Here is a 16996-nt window from a genome sequence, read left to right on the forward strand (position 1 = left end):
AATTGATTTTAACTTTTCAGAGTTACTGTAAAACATGAATAATACTACACTATAAGATATTCTCATATTTAATTGAATAAAATCAGAATTAAATAAATATACCAAGACGCCTCCCAAATTAGCACTTGGAACTCAGAACACTTTAAACACATTCATTCTTTTCATAAAGAATTTTTATTAAGTACTTAACTCTGATTATAATATTTTTCATAAAAAGAATTTCCATTTGGTTTATTTTGAAATCTGCCAGGTCTTTTTTTTGATAGCATTACATTTCATTGTCATATTTTTTAGACTTATTTGATTCTTTAATTATTTTTATTTTAATTAAAATGCACATGTCTAAATGTCCTGGAATTTACTTCTGCTTTCTTTTCTTCTTTTTGCTAACTGTTCTTTTTTTCACCCACATCAGTCTTCCTATGTGTTTGAAATATTTTATATATATACATATATAAAGGATATTAGAACTGATGCTAGCCTATATATATACATGTATATATGTATATATATAGGCTAGCATCAGTTCTAATATCCTTAAACCTAAAACTTTGTTATCTTATTTTTTTTTATTTTGTTATCTTAAAACACAAGGCTTTTTTTAAAAATTTTTATTTATTTATGATAGTAACAGAGAGAGAGAGAGAGAGAGACAGAGACACAGGCAGAGGGAGAAGCAGGCTCCATGCACCGGGAGCCTGACATGGGATTCGATCCCAGGTCTCCAGGATCACGCCCTGGGCCAAAGGCAGGCGCCAAACCGCTGTGCCACCCAGGGATCCCAAAACACAAGGCCTTTTTTACTAAAGTTTTGGAAGTCTTATAGCATGCTTTAGGTTACATTTGTTTTATTTTTTTCTATAATATCCCAATTTTTAAATTAGATTTTTTTCCTGAATAGCAACTGTCTTATATTTTCTGTTGAAAATAGCAATGCTGTGCTATTTTCAGAGAGATTTTAATAAATTCCTTATACTATCTTGGCATGGTAGAATTTTCCATGTTGAGACTAGTAATTAGAGATTCTATTATTCACAATAATATGAACTGGCAAAGTAATATGACTGAACATGTTTTACCATTTAGAAAATAGATAATTTTAATTTGTGTGTGTGTGATTTAGAACTAGGATAAAAATGCATACAGTATTTAATTAAACACATTGTGGGAAAAAATTAACTCTGAGGTTAAACTAAACACAATTGTAATGTAAAAGTTAATTTTATATATATTCTAACATTCTAGAAAGTAACAAATCCAGTTTTTTCTCAATTAAAAGGATTACCATGAGTTAAAATTGTTCATAAAATTTCTTAAAGAATAAACGAAAAGAAAGACTCTCATTACAAAATTTTATTTGCATAATTACTGTAAAATGCCAATTTTATGTGAAAAACAGGAGCCAGAAATGGTTCAAAATCTCATTTGAATAATACATTCAAATGTACTGGTTCTGCATGGCTAAGCCAACAGGCGTGTCAGTGAAAATATTTACCTTGGAATGTCAACAATCAAAAAAGTTTCCAATATGTAAACAGAAGTACCAGTATAAAATAAACATTCCTCAAAGACAGATCTAGCTTCCTATGATCACTGTTAACTAAAATAATACATTCGTGATATATCTACAAAGCAGTAATAATTATATAAAATCAGTGGCCCATGAATTTTTATTTACTTTGTTTTCAAAATTTTTTAGAGGGGGGAAGGGCAGGAGAGGGAGTGAGAGAATCTTAAGCAGGCTCCATGCCCAGCAAATAGCCTGACTCAGGGCTGAATCTTACAACCCTGAGATCATGACCTGCGCTGAAATCAAGAGTTGGACACGTAAGCAACTGAGCCATTCAGGTGCCCCTCTTTAGACTTAAGGTAAATACATGTATAACTCATGAAATGAATTATTTTTATTGAGATATAATTTGCATACATCAAAATATATAACTTTAAATCCTCAGTTTGATGAGATTTGGCAAACCCATGTTACGACCACCTGAAACAAAATTTACAATAGTTACTTAACCCCAAAGAGTTAAATCGTGACCCATTCAGTCAGTTCTTCAACTAGAAAAAAGCTCTTCAACTGGAAGAGATCATAGGTATTACTTTCTATTTAAACATTTTCTTTCACTCATGCTTTTGGGATTCATCCATTATGTTGAATGTATTAGTAATTTTTTATAAGATGGAGAAAGATGAAGGAAGGGACAGGGGAAAGAGAAAGAATCCCAAGTAGGCTGCATGCCCAGCACTGGATCCCACAACTCTGAAATCACAACTCGAGTGGAAACCAAGAATTGGATCCCAATGGACTGAGTCACCTAGACACCCCACATGTCTTAGTAATTTAATCCTCTTTTTATTGATGAATAAATTCTTGCATCAATAAACCAAAATTTGTTTATTGTTCCATTAAGGGATGTTTGTGTTGTTTGCAGCTTTGGCCTTAAATCATCTCTTGCTTCTTTTGGATCTCTTGTAAATTTCTATATAGTAAGTGTCTGTGAAAACCTGGGTTATGTGAATCATTGTTAAGTGTTAAAATGTATAATACTATTTCAGGAAGGCTAGGTGGCTCAATCAGTTAAGGATCTGCCTTCAGCTCAGATCATGATCTCAAGGTCCTGGGATGGAGTCCCACCCATGTTATGCTCCCTGATCAGCAGGGAGTTTGTTTCTCTGTCTCCCTCTGCCCCTCTCACAAGCTCATGCTCTCTCTCTCAAATAAGTAAATACATCTCTAAAAAAAATGTATAGTGCTATTTTAATATAGCCTGGCCTAGCCCATACAACAGAACTTTTCCTGTCACCTAAATAAATGTTTAAATATCTGATTCTCACAATTTGTTCGGTTGGTCAGTTGGTCTGTTGGTTTACCATGTTGATTTCCATGCACTTGCTTAGTGATGAATTCACAAAAATTCCATCCTATCATCATGGAAGTTTCAAAATGTTCCTGGCTTCATTAATTCCTCAAGCCCAGGTTACTACACTATTGGCATATTGATATGAATAAGGGCAAGTTTATGATGGCCCAGTAACATGCAGAAGTAAGGCAATTAACTCAATTAGTTGTCACATTGATTGAATTCACAGAAAAGTTGTTCTCTTCAAATAATCTGCATTTTTTAGCTATAAGGGCTATACAAACTATGTTTGCCTGGGGATCAACCTTGAAGGAAAAGTCATCTAAAAGGAAATGTCTGGAAATGAGTATACCTGCCATTTTCCTGAGCTATTACTACAGCACTGCTCATTGTTGCACCATTTAGGGCATATTAGGAATGTTTTATTTCTCATCTTCAGAACACAACCATATTCATGAGTAAATCTGTCTTTCTCACTGCTTCCAGCTTCTGGCTAGGCAGCTCTGCTTGCTGTTAGTGAAGTGGCTAAGTTCATTTCCTATTGCAATTTTCCCAATTTTCTTTGAGAAAGAAGTTATTGGAGTTAAATAGCTGTTTGCCAAAGACAATTAAGAATATTGGATCAGTCATATTAAAAGCTTTCTTCTTCAAAGAGAATTAATGTAAACCAAAGAGATTCTTGAAACAGCAAGACAGGTTTTGTGGGTCAGTTACTTTGACTTATTATCAATAAGACTAAACACCAAATCACCATGTGTAATTGTCTTCTTGACAGAAATATTTGAGAGGGATGCCTGGATGGCTCAGCAGTTGAGCACCTGAGTTCAGCCCAGGGCATGTTCCTGGAGTCCCCAGATCAAGTCCCATGTAAGGTTTCCTGCATGGAGCCTGCTTCTTTCTCTGGCTATGTCTCTCCCTTTCTCTCTGTGTGTCTCTCATGAGTAGATAAATAAAATCTTAAAAAAAAGAAAGAAAGAGAAAGAAAGAAAGAAAGAAAGAAAGAGAGAGAGAGAGAGAGAGAAAGAAAGAAAGAAAGAAAGAAAGAAAGAAAGAAAGAAAGAAAGAAAGAAAGAAAGAAAGAAAGAAGAAAGAAAAGAAACATTTGAGAGCCATAGGCTGTGTTCACTTGATGGAAGGAAGTTCACACATATAAATAGGTTGTGCCATGTGTATATATATGTGTGGAAGGAGACTGAAAGAGACGAGTTTGGGTAGAGGGATTCCCACCCTCCTTCCTCCAAGAGGCACACCATGAGTCAGCTTCGCTGGAAAGAATGCAGAGAATGAATTTTAGTTATTATGGAATTCTACAGATTTCTTACACTTGTACTTACTTGTACAAATACTCTGCATAGGCATCCCTTCTGTCTACTTGTTAAGCGTGTATAAACTGTTTTTGTTTAAAATATGTCACTGATAAACAGTGTTAACCCGGTGGTACATATCATTAGTGACTTCAAAGTGGAGTAGACAAATGAACAAACTGTGTAACTTAATATCCTATTTATACTTCTACACTTTTGACCATATCTATATCTCCAGAGTAATGCAAAACAGATAACTAGATATCTTAGGAAATAATGGGTGGAGATGAAGGAGGTAACACCAAATCATATGCTGTGTAAAGCAAGTTAACTGGAACAGAGGGGCTATTTTATTTAAATTCAATAAAAATGTCATTAAAGAGATAAGAATGGATTTTTGGTATGTAACACAAGATTTTAAATATTAGCATATAATATTCCTAAAGAGGCAGGTAAAGATTTTGGTTAAAGAAATAGTAGGATAGAAATAGGTCAACATCTTGATGAAGTCCCAATAGTTCATTTTTGCTTTTGTTTCTTTTGCCTTCGTGGATGTATCTTGCAAGAAGTTACTGTGGCCGAGTTCAAAAAGGGTGTTGCCTGTGTTCTTCTCTAGGATTTTGATGGAATCTTGTCTCACATTTAGATCTTTCATCCATTTTGAGTTTATCTTTGTGTATGGTGCAAGAGAGTGGTCTAGTTTCATTCTTCTGCATGTGGATGTCCAATTTTCCCAGCACCATTTATTGAAGAGACTGTCTTTCTTCCACTGCTGGGGATTTACCCCAAAGATACAAATGCAATGAAACGCCGGGACACCTGCACCCCGATGTTTATAGCAGCAATGGCCACGATATCCAAACTGTGGAAGGAGCCTCGGTGTCCAACGAAAGATGAATGGATAAAGAAGATGTGGTTTATGTATACAATGGAATATTACTCAGCTATTAGAAATGACAAATACCCACCATTTGCTTCAACGTGGTTGGAACTGGAGGGTATTATGCTGAGTGAAGTAAGTCAGTCGGAGAAGGACAAACATTATATGTTCTCATTCATTTGGGGAATATAAATAATAGTGAAAGGGAATGTAAGGGAAGGGAGAAGAAATGTGTGGGAAATATCAGAAAGGGAGACAGAACGTAAAGACTGCTAACTCTGGGAAACGAACTAGGGGTGGTAGAAGGGGAGGAGGGCGGGGGATGGGAGTGAATGGGTGACGGGCACTGGGGGTTATTCTGTATGTTAGTAAATTGAACACCAATAAAAAATAAATTAAAAAAAAAGGGAAATGTAAGATGAAAAAAAAATAGGTCAACAGGAGAAAAAAAAAGAGAAAGTATTTGAAATAATAGTAGAAATAAAAGGTTTTATTGAACAATTGATTAATTTCCAAAGACACAAATATAAGATTCATAATCTATTTTGAACATTTTTGTTTTCTTTCTTCCTTTCTCTCTCTTCTTCTTTTTTCCTTCCTTCCTTCATCTTTTTCCTTTTTTTTCCTTCATCTTTTTCCATTTTTCTTGTTGCTATAGCCTAATGGGTACATGGTAGTATCTTACTGCGGTTTGATTTACATTTCCCTTATGATTAATGAGGTTGAGAATCTTTTCATGTATCCAGAAAAATTTTCATGTATATTCATAAATCACATAAACATGCATTTTATGATTTTTTGACCTTTGAATTTTCCTAACTCAAAATCATCACACTTGAGGTGATCCTACTGTAGATGAAGATTTGAAGCAAAGTTTAAATCAGAGGTAAGACATTTGATTTATTTGAGAAGTAAAAATGAATTCCCTTTTAATTTAGAAAATCAAATACTAAGATACATTAAATCAAACACTAAAATATCCTTATGACAGTTTGCATAGTATATAAAAAATGCTATGGAAATATTTTCTGTTAAAAAATTTGCAATATGCAGAAATTACTATTTTCTTAACTTAGGAGATTTTTGAATTTTGATGAATAAAAATAAATATTTAGGTATGGGTTGATAACATTTGTTTAATATAATTATTAAAACTAGAAAAAATAGAGTATTGTAACAAATTTATATAAAACATGAAAACAGGGATCCCTGGGTGCCTCAGCAGTTTAGCGCCTGCCTTTGGCCCTGGGCATGATCCTGGAGACCCTGGATCGAGTCCCACATCGGGCTCCTTGCATGGAGCCTGCTTCTCCCTCTGCCTGTGTCTCTGCCTCTGTCTCTCTGTGTGTCTCTCATGAATAAATAAATAAAATGTCTTAAAAAAATCTTTTAAAAAAGTATATTAAAAAAAAAACATGAAAATAGTAGCTTCAGAGTCCATCTTGGGATGAATTGAAAGTTCTGTTGAGGGGGAGGCCTGGGTGGCTCAGCAGTTGAGCATCTGCCTTTGGCTCGAATCATGATCCTGGGGCATCCTGCATCGGGCTTCCTGCATGGAGTCTGCTTCTGTCTCTGCCTCTCTCTCTCTCTCTCATGAATAATAAATAAATTTAAAAAAAAAAAAGAAAGTTCTGTTGATGGAAAAAAAAATGATGTAATTCTCAAATGAGATTTATCAGAAACTTGGCAACAATATCCACAAAATAAAAGATGTTCTGAAAAGATTTAAGTAATTTTATAAATCTTATTATGACTTTGTTCTCTGCCCCTAATATATATGTTCTTCAAATTTTAAATAAGCATTAGGACACAAGTAAAAAGGAAAGTGGAATTTGATTAATGTTTCCATGTTTCAATAAAGCAGTGGATAAATTTAAATATACACAGTGGCCTAGGTTACACATAGAAAGCTAAGCTATGAATAATCTCTAATAAACTTTATACAAAAACATCTATTACAGGTGTTACTTTTCTTATTAAAAAAATTAAATTTAAATTCTAATTGCTTAGGCTACATAGGATTTTGGAAGCATCACCTTGCATTAAAATATGTACTTTACACATTTTCTTATAAGTAAGGATAATAATTACATAGTGACTACTAAGTACCAGAAAACGAAAAGATAAAATTACCATTGCTTCACTTTTATAAAAAGAACTGCATACTTCATAGATATATTGAACGTGAAGCTCTGTTGCCTCTCTTTAAAGCAAATTAATTCAGGTAATTTGTGAGAACACCTGCTGTTCTTGAACAATGAAGTTATCAGCTATCTGCTTTAAAAAGCTTTCGAGTATCAGTTATGAAATGTTGGTTGTTCATTTGCCAATTATACAGTATTCACAGTTGCATGTATTCAATGACATTATATCCCCTCATTATAGAATTACCTCAATTAGAAGCTCTGAGCTCGATTGAAGTATCTTAACCATTTAGCCCCAGATCGGTTACATTTGAAAACTTATTTTCATTAGTCTCCTTTAAAATGTAAATTAACCAATTTGAAAATAAAATCAAATAGCACAAATTGTTTTTGGCATTAATTTAAAAAAAAGTATTTTTTAAAGATTTTATTTATTTGTTCATGAAAGACACAGACAAAGAGAGACAGAGACAGAGGCAGAGGGAGAGAAGCAGGCACCATGCAGGGAGCCTGATATGGGACTCGATCCTGGGACTGCGGGATCATGCCCTGAGCTGAAGGCAGATGCTCAACCACTGATCCACCCAGGCATCCCCTCCAAAAAAAATATTTAAAATCATTGTAACAAATAGATCATTATATATAACGATACACACATATATAACGACAATATACATACACACAAATACACATAAATTACATGGAGATATATAATTATATTTCTATGTTAAATCTTTATTCCTATAATACAAAACATATATTTCAGGTGTGGTTCTATTTGATATTGATTTATTTTTTTATTAAAATGGAATTAAAAACAAATCTATTAATAGTTTAAAGTAACCAAAAGCAATTATTTTATGCTGTATAATAACTATCAGTACCAACTTACAATAAGGAGAATATAACATTTTTTCCAGAATATTGTAATAATTTGTTTGATAATTTATGCTTTATATTTGGAAAGGACATCAAATTAAACAAAACATGGACACAGTACTAATTTATAAAAGCATATAAATTAGTATTATAAGAAACACACATATTTATCACTATACTTAGTATTTTGCTAGTACTTCCTGGAGTGAGTTTTAATGAACTTTAGGAATCTAAAAATGATTGAAATTTGACAATTTATAATAAAATATGCTTAAAATGAGTAACATCAGATGTAGCTGGATGTTAGAGAACAGTGACAGGGTCATTGAAAGTCATTAATTTTCAAATGTTTCATTTCAGGTGAATGGTTGGATATGTCACTTTTTATTTTACTCATAAAGTACACCTGTTAAGGAAATATTTTTCAATACAATATTTTGAATGAATCTGTGCACACGGCTTCCTTCTCAGTAACTTAGAGATATAGTGGACAGCTTGCCTTTATCTTTTCATTATGAATAGCCAAATTAATATTACTGGATAAAAAATGATAAATCAGAAGAAGATGTATAGCAGAGTTTGAGTGGCCTGTGATTAGATATACAGAAGATACTTTGTAAATATGAATAAATATTTCCAAATCAGTTTATATTATAAATAATCTTAAGAAATTATAGAAAAGTATAAAGCATTGCTTTCACTTCCATGCATATGTGTATGTGTGGAGGTGAAAGCAATGTTTTTTACTTAAATCCCTTTTAATTCAATTCAATACATGAAAATTCACGGTTTCAAATTATGTAGTGTGCTAGGCTACAGAAAGCACACATATGAAGAACACACATCCTCTATCTGAGGAATTTGAGTCCAAACATGAAAATAAGGTAAGTATTAATATAGGGAAAAGAAGTACCCAAATCATTAAACTATATGGTTCTTTTTATGCCCTTTTCTTTACAGAATCTTCATAGATTATCTATATAGTTACTTTTTAGCACTTACATTTTGTGATTTCATGGTCATGGGAGCAAGAAAACTGCATCATTAATACTACATGATTTGGGGATCCTGGGTGGCTCAGTTGGTTAAGTGTCTGCCTTCAGCTCAGGTCATGATCTCAAGATCTTGGGATGGGGCCCCATGTCCGGCTCTCTGCTCATAAGGAACCTACTTCTCCCTCTCCTCCCTGCTCCTGCTGTCTCTTGCTATCTCTCTATATTCCTCTCAAATCAATAAATACAATATTTTTTAAAATACTGCATGGTTTATAAGAAGTAAGCTTCCTATTCATTTCATACAGCAAAAATAATATCAGTCCCCAAAGCTGTAAAAAGTAAGTGAACAACTACAAACAAAAAAATCCTAGATGAATTTCCCTTATGCCAGCAGTCATGAAGATCCTAAATAAAATAATAGCAAATGCAATTAAATAATACAGAGGAAGAATAATATATCATAATAAAACAAGGTTTATTTCAGAAATTTAAAATGGTACAGCAAAATCAAGCAGGTTATATAATGCACCATGCGGATAGATAATTTTTAATGACTAGTTAAATAGATATTGAATTAATTCTACAGACATTTTAATAAAACATTTCAAATAAAAATAGGACAATAATTAACTTGATAAAAGTCATTGACTATTATAAGTACTTGATAACATGATAAAGATAATCTAATGTTACAAGAAACAGAAAACACCATTCATCTCATTTTTAAATAAAAACTAGTTTGCAAGAAATGTAATTCATATTTTCCATAGTTATATATACAGAGGAAAGAAGGTTCAGAGTTACAAGTTGTGAGCATACTTAGTGTAGATTTAGCTAGAATTTTTTTCCTATGTGATTGTATCAACTCACACACTCATTTAGGAGTTAACATCCTTGTTAAACCTCCTATCACCATTCTTTTAAAATTGTATTTGTCCTAGTGTACTTGTAGTAGTATATCAATATGTTTTTCCTTTTCATTTCTCACATAAACATCACCCTCTCATGTATATATTTGGCATTAGTATAACCTCTTTTTGAAGCTCTGCTTTAAACATTTTTATTCATTGTCTTTCTTTTTTTATTGATGTCTGAAGTAATCTTATAGTCTCTGTTCACTCATCCTTTGTCATATATATGTGCCATAATATTTTATTCTGTTGGTGGGTTGTATTTTCACCCTATTAATGGTATCTTTTTATAATGACAAATTTTTAATTATAAAAGTCTAGCTTGTCAATCTTTCTGATTTTGATTAGTGTCTTTTGTCTGCACCAAGTCAAGGAATATATTTTACAGTCTACATAAAACTGATTTTTGTATATGTATAGAGATGGGTCAAGATGTTTTCTTTCATAATTTGACTAATTGAATCAATTCAATCAATTGAGAAGAACACCTCTCTTTATGCTTTAGTATTACCTTTGTGTAAAAAATATAGTAATGATACACATATACGTGTCCTTATTGATTCTCTAATATTCCAGTGGCCTACTTGTGTTTCGTGGTTTCAATAACATTGCTAAGTACTATAGCTTTATAATGGGTTTGATAGATGATAATGAAAGACCTCCAATTTGGTACTCCTTTTTCATGATTGTTTTTGCTATTTTTTTAAAGATTGTATTTATTTATTCATGAGAGATACATAAGGATGGAGCCCTCAAGATGAGATTGGAGTTCTTATGAGAAAAGACCAGAGAGAGTTCGTTTCTCTTTCTCTCTACATATGAGGCCACAGAAGAAGGTGTTTTTCTGCCAGGCATAAAGAGGGTTTGTGCCAGAGTCCAATCATACTGGTATATTGGTCTCAGACTTCTAACTCCAGAACCATTAGGAAATAAATTTTTATTGTTCACCCCACCCAACCTATGGCATTTTGTTATGATGGCTTGAGGTGAATAAGGCAAGCCTCTCATTTTTTCTTCATATCTCAGATATGTTCCATTTCTGTCATGGCTGTTTTGACTTCCCCAGAAATATTGCCTGCTCATTCTGCTATGCTTCTAAATGTTTTCTGCATATGTAATTTATTTCAGGAATCATATTTATTGGTGTGCCTGGTTGGCTCAATCAGTTAAGCATCTGCCTTCTGCTCAGGTCATGATCCCAGGGTCCTGGAATCCAGCCCTCATCAGGCTCCCTGCTCAGCCTCCTTCTCCCTCTTGGTCACTCACCCTGCTTGTGCTCTCTCTCTCTCTGTCAAATAAAGAAATAAAGTCTAAAAATAAGTCACATTTATTTGATATGGTTTGTTTTTATGTTTTTTTCTTAACTTTGTGTTCTTTTTTCCTAAAAAAAGATTTTATTTATTTATTTATTTATTTATTTATTTATTTATTTATTTATTTATGAGAGACACACAGAGAGAGAGAGAGGCAGAGACACAGGCAGAGGGAGAAGCAGGCCCCATGCAGGGAGCCCGACGGGGACTCAATTCCAGGTGCCCAGGATCAGGCCCTGGGCTGAAGGCAGCACTAAACCGCTGGGCCAACTGGGCTGCCCTAACTTTGTGTTCTTAAACCCTCACAGGCTGACAATATTTGTTTTTTGTTTGTTTTTTTGTTTGTTTTTTCTAAATGAGTGTATGCATTTCTCTAACTTGTAAAACTTCCTCTACCCTATACTATTTTGTTCTTGAAAGTCTATGTTGGAAATGCAACAGCCTTTAAATAACTCAACCATTCAGCTCTAATTGTTTACTGTCTACTTAAATCTTTCGCTGTTTTCAAGTTTAGAAACATCTCTCTTTAATTTTTTATTATCATATGCATTAGATCATACAGTTATGTAATGACTCTTGCATTAAAAATTAATATGTGGGATCCCTGGGTGGCGCAGCGGTTTAGCGCCTGCCTTTGGCCCAGGGCGCGATCCTGGAGACCCGGGATCGAATCCCACGTCAGGCTCCCGGTGCATGGAGCCTGCTTCTCCCTCTGCCTGTGTCTCTGCGCCTCTCTCTCTCTCTGTGTGTGTGTAACTATCATAAATAAAAATAAAAATTAAAAAAAAAAAATAAAAAAATAAAAATTAATATGTATTTCCATTTAGAAAATATGTTAGCCTAGGTTCCCAGGTTCTTACCTATGGCAAGAAAATCTTTAGGCTAATGCTATTTTAGGCTAGTTCCAGAGAAGCAGAAATGATGAAAAATGGGAAAAGAAAGAAGAAATGAGAGGGATTCAAATATGAGAGGATCCCCAAAGGAGACACATATTTATAATAAGAGTAACTCATCGCTTTTTCTCACTGAATGCCATTAGGAAAGCTGAAGGAACTATCGTAACTCCAAATATTCTGGGTAAAGTAGTGTGAGGTTGGCTAAGGAATAGGAAGAGACATATATCTGCTGGCTCCTTGTAATGTAATTTAAAGCTTACACAGCAGGCACCAACCCTCTACACTCCTGCTTTGCATCTTCCAACCTTTTGGGACTAATGTCATGGAAGCTCAAGGGCCTCCATAGTCTCTGCAGCACGTTACTGAAACTAAGGCAATGTAATTGAATTGAAAATATGGCATATTTACTTCCTCATAGTGTCAAGATTATTTTATTGTATAATCAGCTTAGCTAATAAGCTACCACATTGTCTCTAAATTCAAAATAATCTCTCTGCATACATTAAGTAGTGAGGAAAAAACTAAAAATTGTCTGTTGCCTTCCACTAATATGTACAATTGAAGTGTTTTGAAGCTGAAAGTTACATCTGCTTCTTGTGAGGAGTATTAAATGTCCTTGGAGTCAGATATCCAGGTCAAGTCGACCTGAAGTGTCTGTTTACATTTCAGAAACATGCATGTGTTGAACCTGAGACCATTTTATTGATTTGTTTTCATTAACACATCTGTCATTGTGGCAGGATTTATTTTCCTCCTATGTGTTCATATTTTCATCCTGTTTGATGGCTTTTACTCAATAATGAAATATTAAAAATATATACACTTGGATATAGGTAAACAATTATGACATGGATAATATTTTTCTTTTAAAAATAATTTTATCCCAATATACATTGGTAGAGATATGGCTTTCATGGAAAGCAAAGCAACACACACCCAAGATTATTACCTTTCGATATACTTCTTACAAAGGCTTAATTAAGTTCAGGGAATATGATAATTACATTTACTTAATTGGAGACAGAAAATGAGTAACAATAATTTTATAAATTAATAATAAAAATATAAAGTTGTATGCAAACCCAATCATGCGCAATTAGAAACCAATAGGTATTTCACAATAATAAAATCAGAAATTCTTGGCTTAAAAAAAACAAAAATTCTTGGCTTAGGTATATAATACCAGCTTATTTTTATTTAAATAAGTTTACTAAAAATTAATAGCTAATTAACATTTAGCATAAAGTCAGTATCACTGGTTTTAGTGCTTTAATCACAATGCTAAATTTTGTCCTAATGCTTACGAATTTAACAGATTACTCATTTAGTAGTATGGTGTGCTATTACCCACATTATCAAAAGAAGAAAAAATAATAATAATTTATATTATTGATGGATGAAAAATTTATGAATGAAGTCACATGGGTTTGTTTTTATATTTTATAACCCAAAATGGAATATTATGGATCCAGTGTTCCATATAAATATTTTAAATATGTACATGTACCTAATATTTGTTTAAAGTGTTTGATTGTAATTTCTGTTAACAATACAAACAATAGCTAAATATATTTTAAAGTAACTTATAGAATTGCTTAATTCATCTTATGAAGAACTTGTCCGAGCAGTGTAATGCAGTACTATGAGGTAATCATCTGGCTAATACAAGGAAAATTTTTGTTTTGTTGTGTAAGTTTGAGGACAACCATCGTAGCCATTCATTAATTATTCTTTGCTAGGAGATAATTAAATTTAGGTGAATTATCTAGTGTTTCTCTTATTTTAACTTTGCAGAACATAGTCTATAATCTTGTTTGATGAGATCATCTTGATGTAGGAAAACATAGATAATATGTCACGTAGGAGAGCCAAAGATGACCTGGACTCGACAGCAAAATTTCCATCCATTAAAGAAACAATTAATAAATTCCATGTCATAAAACTAAAAGTTTTTGGGTTTTGTTTGTTGTATTCTTACTGCCAAAGACTATATTAATAAGATATAAAGATAAGCTACTGATTGGAAGAAAATATCTGCAAATAATGTAGCCAACAAAGGACTAGTATCTAGACTATATAAAGAAAAATTAACTAAAACACAGTTCTTTCTCAGTGCAAATAGGGTTCATCTATACAGGATTAGTATCATTTGTAATCTGAGTTTCCTTTACTGCTAGTCCAGCAAAGCCCATCATCTCTTTAAAGGATGCTGAATAGTATGAAAACTCTTTGGGTAAAAACTTCACAAGGAAAGGGTGGATTATACCTGTTGTGGCTAAAGTAATATTCTGTTTCTTTGAATCCTTTCTTAATATTCACCATCATTTATTACAAATTTAAAAGAAAATTTAAAAATATGGCTTGAATTTCTTACTATGCACTCATCAAAGTGCATGCTCATAGGCCAGATAATGCTTATATTTACAATTGAACAAAGAAAAAACATCAGGGGGCACCTGGGTGGCCCAGTAGGTTAAGTGTCTACCTATAGCTCTGGTCATGATCCCAAGTTCCTGGATACAGTCCCACATCCCTGAGCAAGGAGTCTGCTTCTCTCTCTGACCTTCCACCTGCTCCTGCATTTAGTGCTCTCTCTCTCTCAAATAAATAAAAAATAAAATATTTTTAAAAAGGAAAAAGAAAAAGAAAACACTGCTTGAAGTATATGCAGATGGGGAACTATGGTTTTGAAAACTCAGACATATTCTCATCAGAAAAATTCTAAATTTTCTTGTCATAGTTGAATACTTCTAGTTTTAAGGCTCTACTTTTTCCTACTTCCATGTGGAGGTGGATGAATTTGGGTATATCAGTAAAGATAATTAATCATAGCCTTCATTTTTTGGATTTAGTTGCCATGATGTACCAAAATCTAGTGCATTATCAGAGTAAAACAAGTAGGCTGTGATAACCTACAATTAAAAAAATATATATGAAGACTTTACTTGAAAATGTAATCAACATCCACTTGTGTGATTTTTAATATTTTACCTATAGCAGCAGCATCATAAGAAAAGTCATATATCTGATTCATTGTGAATTTCTTCCAGAAAATGTTAATATGAGGGACAGTTGCCAGTCAATGGCTCATCTATCAGTTTCATATCATTTTGATCTCTACCAATATTCAATGATGTTTTGAGGTCTTATATTTAGTAGTTTAATTTTATCATTGAAAGAAGATGGAATCCAGTTGAAAGAGACCAAAGGAGAGGCAAAGACCATAAGAATTAAGATTTTGGAAACAATTAATATTAGATTTAAATTCTGTGTTACACTTTTTCTAGTTAATTATCAATTAGATAATTAATTATCTAATTACCAGCTCTAGGATTCATTTTTTAAATTTGTTCTGTTACTATTACATATATAAATGTGAATCTTTTCTAATGTGCCATATATATAGCACTTAGTGCTTTTCCTGTAGTTAACATGATAAATTATGTGAAAATTCATATGTATATTTACATGTATAATATATAAATATATTATTAAAAGATATTTTCTTTTATAATTCATCTTGTCAAGTGATGTTATTCTAATAATAACTGAATAATAATAAATAAATAAATTGTGTTTGCAAAAATTCTTGTTGGAAAAACTACATTTCAAATAATAGAAAACTGTTGTTTGTTTGGGAGTGCCTAATATATACTAAAACATTCTAAATATAATATATACTAAAATATCTTATTTTGCTGTATATTCTTGCAGCTTAATTTCAGAGGATATTGTGTATACCTAGGTCATTGATAATGTTCTAGAATATTTATTAGAAGTAGACAAGATCAAGAGCTCACAGTTTCTGTGACTTGTTTTTGAATTTGTCGTTTTATTTATTTTATTTTCAAGTTTTCATTTAAATTCTAGTTATAATGTAATATTGGTTTCAGGAGTAGAATTTAAGGATTCATCACGTATATATAACACCCAATGCTCAACCAAGTGTCCTCCTTAATATCCATCACCCATTTAGCCCATCCCTTGCCCACTTCCCCTCCATCAACCTTCAGTTTATTCTCTATAGTTCATAATCTCTGATGGTTTGCTTCTCCATCTCTCTTACCTCCTTATTCTAGGTTTATCTTTTTTTTTTTCTTAAATTCCATGAATGAGTGAAATCATACAGTATTTGTCTTTCTCTGACTGACTTGTCATTTTAAATCTATGCAAGTAGCTTGTTTTTTTTTAAACAGTAATTGTATAAAGTAGAAAAGATGACACTAATGCTGCCTTTTAATAAGAATGGTGTAATGTTTTGCTAGGAGAATGAAAGAACCAGAGTTTATATTCTAACAAATGAACAAATTCTATTTATGTAGTAACTTTTATGAGATTTATATGAGAACATTAGAAAAATCGTGATTCCTTATGATTTGGTTCATCCATAATTTTTTTTCTCAGTAAGTTCACTTTGGACTTACAAGTACCTCAATACTTTTGTAATTCCTCTACTAGTAGAATAGTGGTTTCCAACTGAACAATTAATTTATCTAGTGAGCTTATGACAAATGCTAATTGCTATAACAAATGCCAAATGCTAATGCCTGAGACATATCCCTGCTGAGATGAATTAGTAAATTATGCCTCAAAGTAAGTCCTTCATACATTTTTTTTTCCTAGAGAAGCCAGAGTCGACAGCACTGTTGTATTTAGTAAAGTATGAAACTAATGCTTCACCATTTATAAAACAGTGAAGTGGGAGGATTCTAGGTGTGGAGTCATATTCAAAATCTCCCTATCCGTATATTATTAAACTGTTGGAACAAAAATAAGTAATTCCGATTATTTTTTCACATGATTTATCCAC

The 16996-nt window shown here is 32.6% G+C and overlaps 1 long non-coding RNA gene across 5 annotated transcripts in view; it reads left to right on the forward strand.

The window, feature by feature from the left end:
• LOC111093523 overlaps window positions 1-16996 on the forward strand; it is a 321727-nt gene that overhangs the window by 273860 nt on the left and 30871 nt on the right. The window lies entirely within an intron of this gene.

The sequence above is a fragment of the Canis lupus genome, chromosome 31 (assembly GCF_011100685.1).
Source record: "Canis lupus familiaris isolate Mischka breed German Shepherd chromosome 31, alternate assembly UU_Cfam_GSD_1.0, whole genome shotgun sequence".
Classification (NCBI taxonomy): Eukaryota; Metazoa; Chordata; class Mammalia; order Carnivora; family Canidae; genus Canis; species Canis lupus.